The sequence below is a fragment of the Aulonocara sp. 'chitande type north' Nkhata Bay genome, linkage group LG15, assembly GCF_057382095.1.
Source record: "Aulonocara sp. 'chitande type north' Nkhata Bay isolate Kocher_YH1m ecotype deep benthic linkage group LG15, A_spYH_male_GT1.1, whole genome shotgun sequence".
Taxonomy (NCBI): Eukaryota; Metazoa; Chordata; class Actinopteri; order Cichliformes; family Cichlidae; genus Aulonocara; species Aulonocara sp. 'chitande type north' Nkhata Bay.
In genome coordinates, this window is record NC_141358.1 from 12,846,239 (window position 1) to 12,865,000 (window position 18,762).

General features: G+C 38.9%; 12 non-coding genes and 3 pseudogenes across 12 annotated transcripts; all 15 read right to left on the reverse strand.

The window, feature by feature from the left end:
• Window positions 1-80: 80 nt before the first annotated feature.
• Window positions 81-196, reverse strand: LOC147312665 (U2 spliceosomal RNA; annotated as a pseudogene).
• Window positions 197-832: 636 nt separating this feature from the next.
• On the reverse strand, window positions 833-915 carry trnal-uaa (transfer RNA leucine (anticodon UAA)). Its single transcript has one exon. It is a non-coding gene; the product is annotated as a tRNA-Leu (tRNA).
• Window positions 916-1,765: 850 nt separating this feature from the next.
• Window positions 1,766-1,960, reverse strand: LOC147312667 (U2 spliceosomal RNA). Its single transcript, XR_015125257.1, has one exon. It is a non-coding gene; the product is annotated as a U2 spliceosomal RNA (small nuclear RNA).
• A 439-nt stretch (window positions 1,961-2,399) lies between these two features.
• Window positions 2,400-2,570, reverse strand: LOC147312668 (U2 spliceosomal RNA; annotated as a pseudogene).
• A 3,194-nt stretch (window positions 2,571-5,764) lies between these two features.
• On the reverse strand, window positions 5,765-5,951 carry LOC147312669 (U2 spliceosomal RNA). The gene has a single exon (XR_015125250.1). It is a non-coding gene; the product is annotated as a U2 spliceosomal RNA (small nuclear RNA).
• Window positions 5,952-6,538: 587 nt separating this feature from the next.
• LOC147312670 (U2 spliceosomal RNA) lies at window positions 6,539-6,729 on the reverse strand. The gene has a single exon (XR_015125245.1). It is a non-coding gene; the product is annotated as a U2 spliceosomal RNA (small nuclear RNA).
• A 636-nt stretch (window positions 6,730-7,365) lies between these two features.
• trnal-uaa (transfer RNA leucine (anticodon UAA)) lies at window positions 7,366-7,448 on the reverse strand. Its single transcript has one exon. It is a non-coding gene; the product is annotated as a tRNA-Leu (tRNA).
• Window positions 7,449-8,294: 846 nt separating this feature from the next.
• Window positions 8,295-8,481, reverse strand: LOC147312672 (U2 spliceosomal RNA). The gene has a single exon (XR_015125251.1). It is a non-coding gene; the product is annotated as a U2 spliceosomal RNA (small nuclear RNA).
• A 591-nt stretch (window positions 8,482-9,072) lies between these two features.
• Window positions 9,073-9,260, reverse strand: LOC147312673 (U2 spliceosomal RNA). Its single transcript, XR_015125248.1, has one exon. It is a non-coding gene; the product is annotated as a U2 spliceosomal RNA (small nuclear RNA).
• Window positions 9,261-9,847: 587 nt separating this feature from the next.
• Window positions 9,848-10,035, reverse strand: LOC147312674 (U2 spliceosomal RNA). Its single transcript, XR_015125262.1, has one exon. It is a non-coding gene; the product is annotated as a U2 spliceosomal RNA (small nuclear RNA).
• A 4,815-nt stretch (window positions 10,036-14,850) lies between these two features.
• On the reverse strand, window positions 14,851-14,966 carry LOC147312675 (U2 spliceosomal RNA; annotated as a pseudogene).
• Window positions 14,967-15,602: 636 nt separating this feature from the next.
• On the reverse strand, window positions 15,603-15,685 carry trnal-uaa (transfer RNA leucine (anticodon UAA)). The gene has a single exon. It is a non-coding gene; the product is annotated as a tRNA-Leu (tRNA).
• An 847-nt stretch (window positions 15,686-16,532) lies between these two features.
• Window positions 16,533-16,719, reverse strand: LOC147312677 (U2 spliceosomal RNA). Its single transcript, XR_015125252.1, has one exon. It is a non-coding gene; the product is annotated as a U2 spliceosomal RNA (small nuclear RNA).
• A 589-nt stretch (window positions 16,720-17,308) lies between these two features.
• On the reverse strand, window positions 17,309-17,496 carry LOC147312678 (U2 spliceosomal RNA). The gene has a single exon (XR_015125249.1). It is a non-coding gene; the product is annotated as a U2 spliceosomal RNA (small nuclear RNA).
• A 587-nt stretch (window positions 17,497-18,083) lies between these two features.
• Window positions 18,084-18,270, reverse strand: LOC147312679 (U2 spliceosomal RNA). The gene has a single exon (XR_015125253.1). It is a non-coding gene; the product is annotated as a U2 spliceosomal RNA (small nuclear RNA).
• Between the last annotated feature and the right edge of the window lie 492 nt (window positions 18,271-18,762).

Here is an 18,762-nt window from a genome sequence, read left to right on the forward strand (position 1 = left end):
TCCGAAATTAATTCTGTCATGGAAATCCTTTTCTTTATCCATTAGTTCGAATCTCAAGGTATTCCTCGTTCCATACGACCATGTATTCCTCTCCGAAAAATTGGCCGACGTCGCCGCCATCCTACATTGCTTCTCGCCTTGTAACTGATAAGAACAGATACTACACTTGATCTTAGCCAAAAGGCCGAGAAGCGATACCCACATATCGCACGACAGAAACGACTCATTCTGCTTACTGCAACTCTAACTCATGGTTACAATGAAGAACACAGTCGCCTTCTAACAAATGGTAGAGGACAGGTCGATGTTTTACTGACGTTTTACCTCCGAAACATCACAATATAACTATGGTCGGCATGTTTCAGTTTTTAAACGGCGCCACATATATGACGACACTTTAGTTTCTGAAACGCCGGTCAGCGCATGCCGGTTAATGAGATTCAAAATCACGTGGTCGCCTGCAGTCCAATCAGCGGTCGTTGAGACGGAGCGTCTTCAATTCATTTTTATAACTTTCTTGGCGTTATAATTGTTTTCATAATATGATAATTACATACTGTTAAATTTTTAATGTTTCTCCTCCCGGTAACTGTATTCCTGTTATGTCTGGGCTTTCCCTAATTGCACAAGCCAACGGTTCTACATATAACATGTACAGTAAGACTGAGAGGGGGCGACCTTGGCACAGACCTCTCATTTGTCTTTCATCCCAGCTTTTTTGGGGGTGACTGGGTGGGGGGATATTGCTCACAGCAAATTCCTAAAAACTCCTATTGATCATTGTTGCTCCCATAGATACATTTCAGTTTACCAGTCATGAGGCTCCAAATTATACCAGGAGTGGGGTTTGAACCTACGAGAGCATGCGCTCATTGGCGCTTAAGTCCAACGCCTTAACCACTCGGCCACCCTGGTGCATATGTATTGTGCATGCGTGTTCCTTTAGGAAACAGGAAGATTGCTAGGAGAAAGAAACGTATTAATCTTGTTTGTTAGGATCATAGCCATAAATGGAGGACTCTTATAAAGTCCATGGATTTTCATTCACACATATTACATGAGGTATCTACTCTTTACACACTAAGGATCCACACTACCAGGGCTACGGCACACAGCTGTTTTATAAATCATCAAAACCAATACTATCCTAAGATTTATTATATACAAAAATGATCTGTTCCAAAATGTTTTCATGTAATCCTGAAAACAGAAAAACAATCTTCTGCACTATTAACCATCCACAAATGGAAACAACAGACAATACAGGTGATTTTAGCTAAAAAGCCAAGAAAAAATTGTGTGGTGTTTTTTTTTTTTTCAAACGATGTAATTTACAGCCACAGAGGACAGAAAGCTGCAGTATGTAGAGAAAGAGAAGAGTTAAACCTATAATCAACATGAGTCCTTGTAGATGGCAGCCTCCGGTTTTTAAAGACTTCTATTGGTCTCTAGTGGACAACAGAGGTAACTGCAGGATTGGAGCCAGAATAGTGTAACTGCAGTTCAAAACGACATATTTTTTTGATTTCCCATAGAAAGTGTGTGTCCAGCCACGTGTCAGTCCAAGTGGCAGGATTTAGTAATTCTGGTAATAGTTAAATGTAAGTCATTCACAAATATTAAGTCGCAAGATTTCAGTCTGACTAACCTTGGAAGATTACACGAAGACAATGTCCAGATATGCAGACGCACGCATATATCTAGCGTATAAGAAATTTCTTTGCACAAACTGTTGAGTCAAATGCCATTTGTTTTTCACAGCTTCAGGGGGTGCACCGTTCCTAGAAATACTGCAATACCAGGTCGATGCGTGGAGTGGACGGAGCAAGCCCCTATTCCATCTCCCTGCTCCAAAAATCAATTTAATATATGGTCCCCGGGTAGGGGACGTATCAGATATTAAACTGATAAGAACAGATTTTTTTTTTTTTTTTGTGTGGTTTATTTTTTTTCAAACGATGTAATTTACAGCCACAGAGGACAGAAAGCTGCAGTATGTAGAGAAAGAGAAGAGTTAAACCTATAATCAACATGAGTCCTTGTAGATGGCAGCCTCCGGTTTTTAAAGACTTCTATTGGTCTCTAGTGGACAACAGAGGTAACTGCAGGATTGGAGCCAGAATAGTGTAACTGCAGTTGAAAACGACATATTTTTTTGATTTCCCATAGAAAGTGTGTGTCCAGCCACGTGTCAGTCCAAGTGGCAGGATTTAGTAATTCTGGTAATAGTTAAATGTAAGTCATTCACAAATATTAAGTCGCAAGATTTCAGTCTGACTAACCTTGGAAGATTACACGAAGACAATGTCCAGATATGCAGACGCACGCATATATCTAGCGTATAAGAAATTTCTTTGCACAAACTGTTGAGTCAAATGCCATTTGTTTTTCACAGCTTCAGGGGGTGCACCGTTCCTAGAAATACTGCAATACCAGGTCGATGCGTGAAGTGGACGGAGCAAGCCCCTATTCCATCTCCCTGCTCCAAAAATCAATTTAATATATGGTCCCCGGGTAGGGGACGTATCAGATATTAAACTGATAAGAACACATTTTTTTTTTTTTTTTTTTTTTTTTTTTTTCCTTTTTTATTTTTACTTACAACACCATCTTACATTTACATTTGCTCAACATTCCATTGAATACTTTTCATATTTCACAAAAACATCTTTTACATCATTCATAATAATCCTTCCACCTGTCCTTAATCGTGTCTATTCCCCATCTTTGTAATTCATGCCGATATATCCCCTCAAATTCCCTCTCTATATCCTTTATTGTTCCCATCTCTTTCCATTCATACCCCCCCCTTATATACCCCTGTCTTGCCCTCCATATCTTAAGTTTTGTAATTGATAACAACATACAACGTATTTTATTTTCCTCCTTCTTTTTATCCTTAGGCCTAAGATAAGTTATTTCCTCATATGTCAAAGCCTCTAGTCCCTTATACCTCCTCTTCATTCCAGCCCATACCTTTTTTGCATATTTGCACCCCCATAGGACGTGTTCAATCGTTTCTTCCTCTGTGCAATTATCCCTCGGACATTCTTTTAACTTCCCCAAATTATGTGCATACATCGTAGTCCTTACAGGTAATTTCCTATGTAGGTGCATCCAATTAAAATCTTTCAAAACATTCTTATAACTCTTATCCTGTGCGTATTCCCAAACTTCCGAACTCACTATCCCCTGGTTGTAGTTAGCATTCCTCACCAGTTTTTTATACAGAAGTTTATGATTTTGTATTGTATCCACCTCCCTGCACTCTATATGTCTCTTTCCCCACTTAACCATCCTCTGAAAGTATTCTGGTCTTGTCTCTGCCTTCGGCCCCTGATTTTCCCACCCAATTAAAAACCGGTATGGAATAGCTAACCAGAACCATAACAATATCTGACATTTATGAATATATGGCTTCTTTAACAGCGTACACACATTTGCATAAAAAATCGTATCTAACTTTAACGGAATGTTCGGTACCCCTTTTCCCCCATCGGCAACCTCCTGATACATTTGTACTCTCTTTACGTACTCGTAACCTCCCCATATAAAGTTAAATATTCCCCTCATTATTTGTGCTCTAAATACTTGTGGCATCGGGAACACATAGCCTAGATACAATAATTTCGGCACCACCTCACTCTTTATCACTAACACCTTCCCAGTAATTGTAAGCTTCCTCATTTTCCATAGTCGTAATTTCCTTTCCACCTCTGCCATCTTCCCCTTCCAGTTCCAAATAGCATCGCCCTCCTTATTCCCAAAAGAAATTCCTAGAATGTCCATAGGACCTTCACACAAAGTATAATCACAAATATTTTCCCTTCTACCTTCCCACGTCCCCAAGTACTTATATTTTGTCTTTTCCTTATTTATTTTTGATCCTGTAACTTCTTCATATATTTTTAATATTTCCACAACTTCTCTTAAACTGTCGTCGTCCGCTAAATATAGTATAGTATCATCCGCATATTGAGATATTTTCAAACATTCCCCCCCCGGCATCATTATCCCCCTCACTCTTTTATTCTCCCGAATCGCACAAGCCAATGGTTCAACATATAATACATAGAGTACCACCGATAACGGGCACCCTTGTCTCAACCCCCTCGCTTGATGAACTTTTTCCGTGAGGAACCCGTTCAATTTGATTTTTGAATATATCTCTTTATAAAGGATCCTCACCCACCTTATAAATTGTTTTCCCAAGCCCATCTTAGTCATTACCTCCCACAGAATTTCGTAATCTAGCCTATCAAATGCCTTTTGTTGGTCTAAACTTACACAGATTGCCGCCATTTTTCTATCCTTTACATATGCAAGTATGTCTCTATGTAATTGTATATTCCATGAAATTTGTCTCCCCTTCACCCCACACGTTTGATCACTTCCCACTATATCCGACATTACCCCTACCAATCTATTTGCAATTATCTTACTTAAAATCTTATAATCTACACATAACATAGTGAGCGGTCTATAATTATCAAGTAAATGAGGATTCCCTTTCTTAAATAATAACGAAATCACACCCGTCCTCATACTCTCCGCCATCTCTTCCCCCTCTAATATTTCTTTAAAGACCTCCAACAAATGTAACCCTATCACTCCCCAAAATACCTCATAAAATTCTTTCGTTAATCCATCTATTCCTGGTACCCTATTTACCTTCATTCCCTTTACCACCTTATATGCCTCTTCCATCGTTATTTCCCTTTCCAGAAACTCCCTATCTTCCTCTACTAATCTCCTCTTTAATGACCCCAAAAGAACATCTCTTTTTTCTGTCCCTACTTTTTCTTTTCTAAATAAATCCTCGTAATATTCTTTTACTACCCCCAACATGCTTTCCCTCCCTATAATCTCCTTCCCATCCTTTTCCAATTTCTCTATAACCCCCCTTTTATCCCTACTTTTCATCTTTTTAAAAAAATATGCGGAACACCTTTCATCTTCCTCATACTCTTTCTGTTTTAATTTATATGTTTCTGCTCTTGCCTTCCTCTCTAATAACTCTTCTTGCCTCACCTTTAAGTCTTCAATTTTCAAATCTACATTTTTTTCCTTCCCCTCCTTTTGTATAACATAAATATGTTCTATCTCTTTTTGTAACATATTAAATACTTTTAAATTAAATACTATTTTTTTTCTTTTTTATTATATACAAAAATGATCTGTTCCAAAATGTTTTCATGTAATCCTGAAAACAGAAAAACAATCTTCTGCACTATTAACCATCCACAAATGGAAACAACAGACAATACAGGTGATTTTAGCTAAAAAGCCAAGAAAAAATTGTGTGGGTTTTTTTTTTCAAACGATGTAATTTACAGCCACAGAGGACAGAAAGCTGCAGTATGTAGAGAAAGAGAAGAGTTAAACCTATAATCAACATGAGTCCTTGTAGATGGCAGCCTCCGGTTTTTAAAGACTTCTATTGGTCTCTAGTGGACAACAGAGGTAACTGCAGGATTGGAGCCAGAATAGTGTAACTGCAGTTGAAAACGACATATTTTTTTGATTTCCCATAGAAAGTGTGTGTCCAGCCACGTGTCAGTCCAAGTGGCAGGATTTAGTAATTCTGGTAATAGTTAAATGTAAGTCATTCACAAATATTAAGTCGCAAGATTTCAGTCTGACTAACCTTGGAAGATTACACGAAGACAATGTCCAGATATGCAGACGCACGCATATATCTAGCGTATAAGAAATTTCTTTGCACAAACTGTTGAGTCAAATGCCATTTGTTTTTCACAGCTTCAGGGGGTGCACCGTTCCTAGAAATACTGCAATACCAGGTCGATGCGTGGAGTGGACGGAGCAAGCCCCTATTCCATCTCCCTGCTCCAAAAATCAATTTAATATATGGTCCCCGGGTAGGGGACGTATCAGACATTAAACTGATAAGAACAGATTTTTTTTTCTTTTTTATTATATACAAAAATGATCTGTTCCAAAATGTTTTCATGTAATCCTGAAAACAGAAAAACAATCTTCTGCACTATTAACCATCCACAAATGGAAACAACAGACAATACAGGTGATTTTAGCTAAAAAGCCAAGAAAAAATTGTGTGGTGTTTTTTTTTCAAACGATGTAATTTACAGCCACAGAGGACAGAAAGCTGCAGTATGTAGAGAAAGAGAAGAGTTAAACCTATAATCAACATGAGTCCTTGTAGATGGCAGCCTCCGGTTTTTAAAGACTTCTATTGGTCTCTAGTGGACAACAGAGGTAACTGCAGGATTGGAGCCAGAATAGTGTAACTGCAGTTGAAAACGACATATTTTTTTGATTTCCCATAGAAAGTGTGTGTCCAGCCACGTGTCAGTCCAAGTGGCAGGATTTAGTAATTCTGGTAATAGTTAAATGTAAGTCATTCACAAATATTAAGTCGCAAGATTTCAGTCTGACTAACCTTGGAAGATTACACGAAGACAATGTCCAGATATGCAGACGCACGCATATATCTAGCGTATAAGAAATTTCTTTGCACAAACTGTTGAGTCAAATGCCATTTGTTTTTCACAGCTTCAGGGGGTGCACCGTTCCTAGAAATACTGCAATACCAGGTTGATGCGTGGAGTGGACGGAGCAAGCCCCTATTCCATCTCCCTGCTCCAAAAATCAATTTAATATATGGTCCCCGGGTAGGGGACGTATCAGATATTAAACTGATAAGAACATATACTACACTTGATCTTAGCCAAAAGGCCGAGAAGCGATACCCACATATCGCACGACAGAAACGACTCATTCTGCTTACTGCAACTCTAACTCATGGTTACAATGAAGAACACAGTCGCCTTCTAACAAATGGTAGAGGACAGGTCGATGTTTTACTGACGTTTTACCTCCGAAACATCACAATATAACTATGGTCGGCATGTTTCAGTTTTTAAACGGCGCCACATATATGACGACACTTTAGTTTCTGAAACGCCGGTCAGCGCATGCCGGTTAATGAGATTCAAAATCACGTGGTCGCCTGCAGTCCAATCAGCGGTCGTTGAGACGGAGCGTCTTCAATTCATTTTTATAACTTTCTTGGCGTTATAATTGTTTTCATAATATGATAATTACATACTGTTAAATTTTTAATGTTTCTCCTCCCGGTAACTGTATTCCTGTTATGTCTGGGCTTTCCCTAATTGCACAAGCCAACGGTTCTACATATAACATGTACAGTAAGACTGAGAGGGGGCGACCTTGGCACAGACCTCTCATTTGTCTTTCATCCCAGCTTTTTTGGGGGTGACTGGGTGGGGGGATATTGCTCACAGCAAATTCCTAAAAACTCCTATTGATCATTGTTGCTCCCATAGATACATTTCAGTTTACCAGTCATGAGGCTCCAAATTATACCAGGAGTGGGGTTTGAACCCACGAGAGCATGCGCTCATTGGAGCTTAAGTCCAACGCCTTAACCACTCGGCCATCCTGATGCATATATAGTGTGCATGCGTGTTCCTTTAGGAAACAGGAAGATTGGTAGGAGAAAGAAACGTATTAATCTTGTTTGTTAGGATCATAGCCATAAATGGAGGACTCTTATAAAGTCCATGGATTTTCATTCACACATATTACATGAGGTATCTACTCTTTACACACTAAGGATCCACACTACCAGGGCTACGGCACACAGCTGTTTTATAAATCATCAAAACCAATACTATCCTAAGATTTATTATATACAAAAATGATCTGTTCCAAAATGTTTTCATGTAATCCTGAAAACAGAAAAACAATCTTCTGCACTATTAACCATCCACAAATGGAAACAACAGACAATACAGGTGATTTTAGCTAAAAAGCCAAGAAAAAATTGTGTGGGTTTTTTTTTTCAAACGATGTAATTTACAGCCACAGAGGACAGAAAGCTGCAGTATGTAGAGAAAGAGAAGAGTTAAACCTATAATCAACATGAGTCCTTGTAGATGGCAGCCTCCGGTTTTTAAAGACTTCTATTGGTCTCTAGTGGACAACAGAGGTAACTGCAGGATTGGAGCCAGAATAGTGTAACTGCAGTTGAAAACGACATATTTTTTTGATTTCCCATAGAAAGTGTGTGTCCAGCCACGTGTCAGTCCAAGTGGCAGGATTTAGTAATTCTGGTAATAGTTAAATGTAAGTCATTCACAAATATTAAGTCGCAAGATTTCAGTCTGACTAACCTTGGAAGATTACACGAAGACAATGTCCAGATATGCAGACGCACGCATATATCTAGCGTATAAGAAATTTCTTTGCACAAACTGTTGAGTCAAATGCCATTTGTTTTTCACAGCTTCAGGGGGTGCACCGTTCCTAGAAATACTGCAATACCAGGTCGATGCGTGGAGTGGACGGAGCAAGCCCCTATTCCATCTCCCTGCTCCAAAAATCAATTTAATATATGGTCCCCGGGTAGGGGACGTATCAGACATTAAACTGATAAGAACAGATTTTTTTTTCTTTTTTATTATATACAAAAATGATCTGTTCCAAAATGTTTTCATGTAATCCTGAAAACAGAAAAACAATCTTCTGCACTATTAACCATCCACAAATGGAAACAACAGACAATACAGGTGATTTTAGCTAAAAAGCCAAGAAAAAATTGTGTGGGTTTTGTTTTTTTTTCAAACGATGTAATTTACAGCCACAGAGGACAGAAAGCTGCAGTATGTAGAGAAAGAGAAGAGTTAAACCTATAATCAACATGAGTCCTTGTAGATGGCAGCCTCCGGTTTTTAAAGACTTCTATTGGTCTCTAGTGGACAACAGAGGTAACTGCAGGATTGGAGCCAGAATAGTGTAACTGCAGTTGAAAACGACATATTTTTTTGATTTCCCATAGAAAGTGTGTGTCCAGCCACGTGTCAGTCCAAGTGGCAGGATTTAGTAATTCTGGTAATAGTTAAATGTAAGTCATTCACAAATATTAAGTCGCAACATTTCAGTCTGACTAACCTTGGAAGATTACACGAAGACAATGTCCAGATATGCAGACGCACGCATATATCTAGCGTATAAGAAATTTCTTTGCACAAACTGTTGAGTCAAATGCCATTTGTTTTTCACAGTTTCAGGGGGTGCACCGTTCCTAGAAATACTGCAATACCAGGTCGATGCGTGGAGTGGACGGAGCAAGCCCCTATTCCATCTCCCTGCTCCAAAAATCAATTTAATATATGGTCCCCGGGTAGGGGACGTATCAGACATTAAACTGATAAGAACAGATTTTTTTTTTCTTTTTTATTATATACAAAAATGATCTGTTCCAAAATGTTTTCATGTAATCCTGAAAACAGAAAAACAATCTTCTGCACTATTAACCATCCACAAATGGAAACAACAGACAATACAGGTGATTTTAGCTAAAAAGCCAAGAAAAAATTGTGTGGGTTTTTTTTTTCAAACGATGTAATTTACAGCCACAGAGGACAGAAAGCTGCAGTATGTAGAGAAAGAGAAGAGTTAAACCTATAATCAACATGAGTCCTTGTAGATGGCAGCCTCCGGTTTTTAAAGACTTCTATTGGTCTCTAGTGGACAACAGAGGTAACTGCAGGATTGGAGCCAGAATAGTGTAACTGCAGTTGAAAACGACATATTTTTTTGATTTCCCATAGAAAGTGTGTGTCCAGCCACGTGTCAGTCCAAGTGGCAGGATTTAGTAATTCTGGTAATAGTTAAATGTAAGTCATTCACAAATATTAAGTCGCAAGATTTCAGTCTGACTAACCTTGGAAGATTACACGAAGACAATGTCCAGATATGCAGACGCACGCATATATCTAGCGTATAAGAAATTTCTTTGCACAAACTGTTGAGTCAAATGCCATTTGTTTTTCACAGCTTCAGGGGGTGCACCGTTCCTAGAAATACTGCAATACCAGGTCGATGCGTGGAGTGGACGGAGCAAGCCCCTATTCCATCTCCCTGCTCCAAAAATCAATTTAATATATGGTCCCCGGGTAGGGGACGTATCAGATATTAAACTGATAAGAACAGATTTTTTTTCTTTTTTATTTTTACTTACAACACCATCTTACATTTCCATTTGCTCAACATTCCATTGAATACTTTTCATATTTCACAAAAACATCTTTTACATCATTCATAATAATCCTTCCACCTGTCCTTAATCGTGTCTATTCCCCATCTTTGTAATTCATGCCGATATATCCCCTCAAATTCCCTCTCTATATCCTTTATTGTTCCCATCTCTTTCCATTCATACCCCCCCCTTATATACCCCTGTCTTGCCCTCCATATCTTAAGTTTTGTAATTGATAACAACATACAACGTATTTTATTTTCCTCCTTCTTTTTATCCTTAGGCCTAAGATAAGTTATTTCCTCATATGTCAAAGCCTCTAGTCCCTTATACCTCCTCTTCATTCCAGCCCATACCTTTTTTGCATATTTGCACCCCCATAGGACGTGTTCAATCGTTTCTTCCTCTGTGCAATTATCCCTCGGACATTCTTTTAACTTCCCCAAATTATGTGCATACATCGTAGTCCTTACAGGTAATTTCCTATGTAGGTGCATCCAATTAAAATCTTTCAAAACATTCTTATAACTCTTATCCTGTGCGTATTCCCAAACTTCCGAGCTCACTATCCCCTGGTTGTAGTTAGCATTCCTCACCAGTTTTTTATACAGAAGTTTATGATTTTGTATTGTATCCACTTCCCTGCACTCTATATGTCTCTTTCCCCACTTAACCATCCTCTGAAAGTATTCTGGTCTTGTCTCTGCCTTCGGCCCCTGATTTTCCCACCCAATTAAAAACCGGTATGGAATAGCTAACCAGAACCATAACAATATCTGACATTTATGAATATATGGCTTCTTTAACAGCGTACACACATTTGCATAAAAAATCGTATCTAACTTTAACGGAATGTTCGGTACCCCTTTTCCCCCATCGGCAACCTCCTGATACATTTGTACTCTCTTTACGTACTCGTAACCTCCCCATATAAAGTTAAATATTCCCCTCATTATTTGTGCTCTAAATACTTGTGGCATCGGGAACACATAGCCTAGATACAATAATTTCGGCACCACCTCACTCTTTATCACTAACACCTTCCCAGTAATTGTAAGCTTCCTCATTTTCCATAGTCGTAATTTCCTTTCCACCTCTGCCATCTTCCCCTTCCAGTTCCAAATAGCATCGCCCTCCTTATTCCCAAAAGAAATTCCTAGAATGTCCATAGGACCTTCACACAAAGTATAATCACAAATATTTTCCCTTCTACCTTCCCACGTCCCCAAGTACTTATATTTTGTCTTTTCCTTATTTATTTTTGATCCTGTAACTTCTTCATATATTTTTAATATTTCCACAACTTCTCTTAAACTATCGTCGTTCGCTAAATATAGTATAGTATCATCCGCATATTGAGATATTTTCAAACATTCCCCCCCCGGCATCATTATCCCCCTCACTCTTTTATTCTCCCGAATCGCACAAGCCAATGGTTCAACATATAATACATAGAGTACCACCGATAACGGGCACCCTTGTCTCAACCCCCTCGCTTGATGAACTTTTTCCGTGAGGAACCCGTTCAATTTGATTTTTGAATATATCTCTTTATAAAGGATCCTCACCCACCTTATAAATTGTTTTCCCAAGCCCATCTTAATCATTACCTCCCACAAAATTTCGTAATCTAGCCTATCAAATGCCTTTTGTTGGTCTAAACTTACACAGATTGCCGCCATTTTTCTATCCTTTACATATGCAAGTATGTCTCTATGTAATTGTATATTCCATGAAATTTGTCTCCCCTTCACCCCACACGTTTGATCACTTCCCACTATATCCGACATTACCCCTACCAATCTATTTGCAATTATCTTACTTAAAATCTTATAATCTACACATAACATAGTGAGCGGTCTATAATTATCAAGTAAATGAGGATTCCCTTTCTTAAATAATAACGAAATCACACCCGTCCTCATACTCTCCGCCATCTCTTCCCCCTCTAATATTTCTTTAAAGACCTCCAACAAATGTAACCCTATCACTCCCCAAAATACCTCATAAAATTCTTTCGTTAATCCATCTATTCCTGGTACCCTATTTACCTTCATTCCCTTTACCACCTTATATGCCTCTTCCATCGTTATTTCCCTTTCCAGAAACTCCCTATCTTCCTCTACTAATCTCCTCTTTAATGACCCCAAAAGAACATCTCTTTTTTCTGTCCCTACTTTTTCTTTTCTAAATAAATCCTCGTAATATTCTTTTACTACCCCCAACATGCTTTCCCTCCCTATAATCTCCTTCCCATCCTTTTCCAATTTCTCTATAACCCCCCTTTTATCCCTACTTTTCATCTTTTTAAAAAAATATGCGGAACACCTTTCATCTTCCTCATACTCTTTCTGTTTTAATTTATATGTTTCTGCTCTTGCCTTCCTCTCTAATAACTCTTCTTGCCTCACCTTTAAGTCTTCAATTTTCAAATCTACATTTTTTTCCTTCCCCTCCTTTTGTATAACGTAAATATGTTCTATCTCTTTTTGTAACATATTAAATTCTTCTTTTCTACGTTTAGATCTATCTGTACAATATTCTATCGTAAATTTTTTTATCTTGCATTTTACATCCTCCCACCAATCCCCTTTTTTTCCATAAAGTTCTTTTACTTTCACCCATAAAGGGAAGATCTCTAAAAATTTATCCCTATAATCTTTTTCCTTTAACACCTCATTATTTAATTTCCAATATCCCTTCCCGTATTCCATCCCTTCTATCTCCAAATCCACCTCTACCGCCTGGTGATCCGTGAGTAGAACCGGGATCGTTTTTCCCCCTTTAATTTTACACTTTTTATCTATCAAAATATAGTCCAACCTACTCTGTACCCCCCTTGTATTCCTCCATGTATACCCTACTTTTTTCCCCAGAAGTCTGCCCATAACATCCGTTAACCCGTATTGTCTTATAAATGTCTTTAATGGGAGAGAAAATTTTTCTTTTTCTAAAGATACATTAAAATCCCCTCCCACTATAATATTTTTCCTTGTAATAAAACAAGTGTCCATCGACAAAAGGAGTTCTCTTCTTTGTTTTGGATCCACATGTGCATACACATTTATTATCCGGCTTTGGACCCCGTTTTTTTCTACATCTACCACCATCACTCTTCCCTGTATCACCGTATAACTTTCTTTTATTTTTATACTTTTATTTCCACACAACACTCCCACCCCTGTCCCATATACTCCTCCTATACTCCATGCCGATTCACCCCCCCTCCACTGCTCCGAAAAAATAACAACATCCTTCTCGTCCTTCAAATGTACCTCCTGTAATAAACATACATCAAAATTATAAAACAACAGAAATTCATATACCATTTGTCTTTTTCTGGCATTTTTTAACCCCCTTACATTTAACGTAATTATTCGGAACCTCACCATTTTGTAGTAAAAAAAGGGGTATCTATACACCTAAGCAGAGGGCACTTAATAATTTTATAACAAAGAAACAAAAGAAAAAACAGATACCATCTCCTAGTTGTCTTTTTGATCTTCATATCCCCTGAAAAAAAGGAAAACTTTAGAAAATTAGAGCCAAAAAAGAAAAAAAAAGAAAAACCTCTGTCGTCCATTTTCCCCTCCCTTATTAGTCCATGTTGACTTGCGCCAGCAAATTTTTTATAAATGAATCTTCCGATTTTTCTTCACTTTCTACTTCTTCTTCTTCAACGTCTCCATCACTCGTTAAATCACTCATTGGTGTGTGCATACATTCAGTCTGCGTCCCTCTCAACACATACGCTCCCATCTCCCCTCCCTCTTCCATCCGCTCTCCTTTACCTTCTTTCAAATTAGTCTCTCCTGGAGGGACTCCCGAGCTCACTTTCCTACGCCTTTTGGCCGACTTTCTTCGTGGCTTAGCTGCCACTTCCCATATTTGTCCTTCTTCGCACTGCTTCTCCCCATTTTTCTCCCCCATCTTATCGCCTTCTTCTTTTCCTTGTTCGGCCCCATCCTCTCCCCCCCCCCCTTCTTCCTCATTAGTCTGATTCCTTTCTGCTGGTGGCGCCTCTTGTGCGCTTTCCCCAATATTTGTTCCTATATCCGTTTCTTCATACCGCTCTACCTCGGTCCCTGCTTTAGCTGCTTCCGAATATGATCTGGGCCTAGTGCAATCTCTTGCCATATGTGTATCTGAGCCACATAAGTGACACCTTCTAGGCTCTTTGCAGTCTCTTGTGATATGGCCATTTTTCCCGCAGCTCCTACACCTCACCTGCTCACAATTGTCTGCATTATGTCCCGTACTGCCGCATTTTCTGCATGCTTGTGGCTGTCCTGCATACACCAAAAAACCTCTGTCTGCTCCGATGGAAAACACTGCAGGCGGGTGGCAGTATCCATCTTCCGTTGTCATATCCATTTTAAGTTTTACCCGAAACTGTCTTTTTCCAGTCCATAGGCCTAGCCCGTCCTTTATTTTTCGTACCCCTGGGAGCACTGTAACGTACCGCCCCAGGAAGTACTTAATGGTCTCTTCTGTAACCCAGGGATTATACATGTGCACCGTTAAAATCCTATAATCGTTCCTGTATAACGGGGTTACCATATATTTTTTTAGTTCTTCATTTTCTTCTGTACCACATCTCTTTCTCACCTCCTCCGCGTACTCTCCCGTGCAAAAAGTCACGTCATAGTGCTTACTTGCCGTGCTTTGCTGGAGGCAGTAGATTTCCTCTGGTTGTACCTTCAATGCATCATAAAGAATCCTTCGTCCGAAATTAATTCTGTCATGGAAATCCTTTTCTTTATCCATTAGTTCGAATCTCAAGGTATTCCTCGTTCCATACGACCATGTATTCCTCTCCGAAAAATTGGCCGACGTCGCCGCCATCCTACATTGCTTCTCGCCTTGTAACTGATAAGAACAGATACTACACTTGATCTTAGCCAAAAGGCCGAGAAGCGATACCCACATATCGCACGACAGAAACGACTCATTCTGCTTACTGCAACTCTAACTCATGGTTACAATGAAGAACACAGTCGCCTTCTAACAAATGGTAGAGGACAGGTCGATGTTTTACTGACGTTTTACCTCCGAAACATCACAATATAACTATGGTCGGCATGTTTCAGTTTTTAAACGGCGCCACATATATGACGACACTTTAGTTTCTGAAACGCCGGTCAGCGCATGTCGGTTAATGAGATTCAAAATCACGTGGTCGCCTGCAGTCCAATCAGCGGTCGTTGAGACGGAGCGTCTTCAATTCATTTTTATAACTTTCTTGGCGTTATAATTGTTTTCATAATATGATAATTACATACTGTTAAATTTTTAATGTTTCTCCTCCCGGTAACTGTATTCCTGTTATGTCTGGGCTTTCCCTAATTGCACAAGCCAACGGTTCTACATATAACATGTACAGTAAGACTGAGAGGGGGCGACCTTGGCACAGACCTCTCATTTGTCTTTCATCCCAGCTTTTTTGGGGGTGACTGGGTGGGGGGATATTGCTCACAGCAAATTCCTAAAAACTCCTATTGATCATTGTTGCTCCCATAGATACATTTCAGTTTACCAGTCATGAGGCTCCAAATTATACCAGGAGTGGGGTTTGAACCTACGAGAGCATGCGCTCATTGGAGCTTAAGTTCAACGCCTTAACCACTCGGCCATCCTGATGCATATATAGTGTGCATGCGTGTTCCTTTAGGAAACAGGAAGATTGGTAGGAGAAAGAAACGTATTAATCTTGTTTGTTAGGATCATAGCCATAAATGGAGGACTCTTATAAAGTCCATGGATTTTCATTCACACATATTACATGAGGTATCTACTCTTTACACACTAAGGATCCACACTACCAGGGCTACGGCACACAGCTGTTTTATAAATCATCAAAACCAATACTATCCTAAGATTTATTATATACAAAAATGATCTGTTCCAAAATGTTTTCATGTAATCCTGAAAACAGAAAAACAATCTTCTGCACTATTAACCATCCACAAATGGAAACAACAGACAATACAGGTGATTTTAGCTAAAAAGCCAAGAAAAAATTGTGTGGGTTTTTTTTTTTCAAACGATGTAATTTACAGCCACAGAGGACAGAAAGCTGCAGTATGTAGAGAAAGAGAAGAGTTAAACCTATAATCAACATGAGTCCTTGTAGATGGCAGCCTCCGGTTTTTAAAGACTTCTATTGGTCTCTAGTGGACAACAGAGGTAACTGCAGGATTGGAGCCAGAATAGTGTAACTGCAGTTGAAAACGACATATTTTTTTGATTTCCCATAGAAAGTGTGTGTCCAGCCACGTGTCAGTCCAAGTGGCAGGATTTAGTAATTCTGGTAATAGTTAAATGTAAGTCATTCACAAATATTAAGTCGCAAGATTTCAGTCTGACTAACCTTGGAAGATTACACGAAGACAATGTCCAGATATGCAGACGCACGCATATATCTAGCGTATAAGAAATTTCTTTGCACAAACTGTTGAGTCAAATGCCATTTGTTTTTCACAGCTTCAGGGGGTGCACCGTTCCTAGAAATACTGCAATACCAGGTCGATGCGTGGAGTGGACGGAGCAAGCCCCTATTCCATCTCCCTGCTCCAAAAATCAATTTAATATATGGTCCCCGGGTAGGGGACGTATCAGACATTAAACTGATAAGAACAGATTTTTTTTTCTTTTTTATTATATACAAAAATGATCTGTTCCAAAATGTTTTCATGTAATCCTGAAAACAGAAAAACAATCTTCTGCACTATTAACCATCCACAAATGGAAACAACAGACAATACAGGTGATTTTAGCTAAAAAGCCAAGAAAAAATTGTGTGGGTTTTTTTTTTTTCAAACGATGTAATTTACAGCCACAGAGGACAGAAAGCTGCAGTATGTAGAGAAAGAGAAGAGTTAAACCTATAATCAACATGAGTCCTTGTAGATGGCAGCCTCCGGTTTTTAAAGACTTCTATTGGTCTCTAGTGGACAACAGAGGTAACTGCAGGATTGGAGCCAGAATAGTGTAACTGCAGTTGAAAACGACATATTTTTTTGATTTCCCATAGAAAGTGTGTGTCCAGCCACGTGTCAGTCCAAGTGGCAGGATTTAGTAATTCTGGTAATAGTTAAATGTAAGTCATTCACAAATATTAAGTCGCAAGATTTCAGTCTGACTAACCTTGGAAGATTACACGAAGACAATGTCCAGATATGCAGACGCACGCATATATCTAGCGTATAAGAAATTTCTTTGCACAAACTGTTGAGTCAAATGCCATTTGTTTTTCACAGTTTCAGGGGGTGCACCGTTCCTAGAAATACTGCAATACCAGGTCGATGCGTGGAGTGGACGGAGCAAGCCCCTATTCCATCTCCCTGCTCCAAAAATCAATTTAATATATGGTCCCCGGGTAGGGGACGTATCAGACATTAAACTGATAAGAACAGATTTTTTTTTTCTTTTTTATTATATACAAAAATGATCTGTTCCAAAATGTTTTCATGTAATCCTGAAAACAGAAAAACAATCTTCTGCACTATTAACCATCCACAAATGGAAACAACAGACAATACAGGTGATTTTAGCTAAAAAGCCAAGAAAAAATTGTGTGGGTTTTTTTTTTCAAACGATGTAATTTACAGCCACAGAGGACAGAAAGCTGCAGTATGTAGAGAAAGAGAAGAGTTAAACCTATAATCAACATGAGTCCTTGTAGATGGCAGCCTCCGGTTTTTAAAGACTTCTATTGGTCTCTAGTGGACAACAGAGGTAACTGCAGGATTGGAGCCAGAATAGTGTAACTGCAGTTGAAAACGACATATTTTTTTGATTTCCCATAGAAAGTGTGTGTCCAGCCACGTGTCAGTCCAAGTGGCAGGATTTAGTAATTCTGGTAATAGTTAAATGTAAGTCATTCACAAATATTAAGTCGCAAGATTTCAGTCTGACTAACCTTGGAAGATTACACGAAGACAATGTCCAGATATGCAGACGCACGCATATATCTAGCGTATAAGAAATTTCTTTGCACAAACTGTTGAGTCAAATGCCATTTGTTTTTCACAGCTTCAGGGGGTGCACCGTTCCTAGAAATACTGCAATACCAGGTCGATGCGTGGAGTGGACGGAGCAAGCCCCTATTCCATCTCCCTGCTCCAAAAATCAATTTAATATATGGTCCCCGGGTAGGGGACGTATCAGACATTAAACTGATAAGAACAGATTTTTTTTTCTTTTTTATTATATACAAAAATGATCTGTTCCAAAATGTTTTCATGTAATCCTGAAAACAGAAAAACAATCTTCTGCACTATTAACCATCCACAAATGGAAACAACAGACAATACAGGTGATTTTAGCTAAAAAGCCAAGAAAAAATTGTGTGGGTTTTGTTTTTTTTTCAAACGATGTAATTTACAGCCACAGAGGACAGAAAGCTGCAGTATGTAGAGAAAGAGAAGAGTTAAACCTATAATCAACATGAGTCCTTGTAGATGGCAGCCTCCGGTTTTTAAAGACTTCTATTGGTCTCTAGTGGACAACAGAGGTAACTGCAGGATTGGAGCCAGAATAGTGTAACTGCAGTTGAAAACGACATATTTTTTTGATTTCCCATAGAAAGTGTGTGTCCAGCCACGTGTCAGTCCAAGTGGCAGGATTTAGTAATTCTGGTAATAGTTAAATGTAAGTCATTCACAAATATTAAGTCGCAAGATTTCAGTCTGACTAACCTTGGAAGATTACACGAA